At 47.9% G+C, this 933-nt stretch overlaps 1 non-coding gene across 1 annotated transcript; it reads right to left on the bottom strand.

The window, feature by feature from the left end:
* Positions 1-417: 417 nt before the first annotated feature.
* On the bottom strand, positions 418-489 carry TRNAW-CCA (transfer RNA tryptophan (anticodon CCA)). Its single transcript has one exon. It is a non-coding gene; the product is annotated as a tRNA-Trp (tRNA).
* Between the last annotated feature and the right edge of the window lie 444 nt (positions 490-933).

Here is a 933-nt window from a genome sequence, read left to right as displayed (position 1 = left end):
TGTGTGAGATCTATAATCCCAGAGTGGTTGTATTTGGAGATAGTCTATAAGGAGGTATGTGTGTGCTAAGTAGCCAGTTGTATCTGACTCTTTGCAATCCCATGGACTGTAGCCCACCAGGCTCCTCTGTCCATGGGATTCTCCAGGCAAGAATAGTGGAGTGGGTTGCCATGCCCTCCTCCAGGGGATCTTCCCAACCCAAGGATTGAACCTGCGTCTCTAGCATTGGCCGGCAGGTTTCTTTACCACTAGCACCACCTGGGAAGCCTGCCTATAAGGAGGTGGTGGTGGGGCAGTTACTCAGTCGTGTCAGACTCTTTGCGACCCCATGGACTGTAGCCCACCCGGCTTCTCCGTCCATGGGATTCTCCAGGCAAGAATACTGGAGTGGATTACCATTTCCTTCTCCAGGGGATCTTCCCGACCCAGGGATCGAACCCGGGTCTCCTGCATTGGAGGCAGACGCTTTAACCTCTGAGCCACCAGGGAAGAAATTAAGGTTAAATGAGGTCATAGAGGTTGTAAAACAGAATGAAGAAAGTCAGAAAGAGAAAAACAAATACCATTTAACATCACTTATATGTGGAGTTTAGAAAAATGGTACAGATGAACTTACTTGCAAAACAGCAATAGAAGGACTTTCCTAGTCGTCCAATGGTTAAGAATCCACCTTCCAATGCAGGGGATGTGTGTTTGATCCTCAGTCAGGAAACTGAGATCCCATGTGCCAGGGGACAACTGAGCCTTTGTGCCACAACTAGAGAGAAGCTTGTATGCCTAGAGAAGCCCAAGTACTGCAGTGAAGATCCTGCTTGCCCCGACTAAGACCTGATGCAGTCAAAAAAATAAATAAATAATTTTGGAAAAAGCAGAAATAGAATCGCAGATACAGAGAACAAACTTATGGTCACCAAGCGGGGTGGGGGTGGGGGG

Source organism: Bos indicus, chromosome 18 (assembly GCF_029378745.1).
Source record: "Bos indicus isolate NIAB-ARS_2022 breed Sahiwal x Tharparkar chromosome 18, NIAB-ARS_B.indTharparkar_mat_pri_1.0, whole genome shotgun sequence".
Classification (NCBI taxonomy): Eukaryota; Metazoa; Chordata; class Mammalia; order Artiodactyla; family Bovidae; genus Bos; species Bos indicus.
This window is presented reverse-complemented; position numbering and strand designations above follow the sequence as displayed.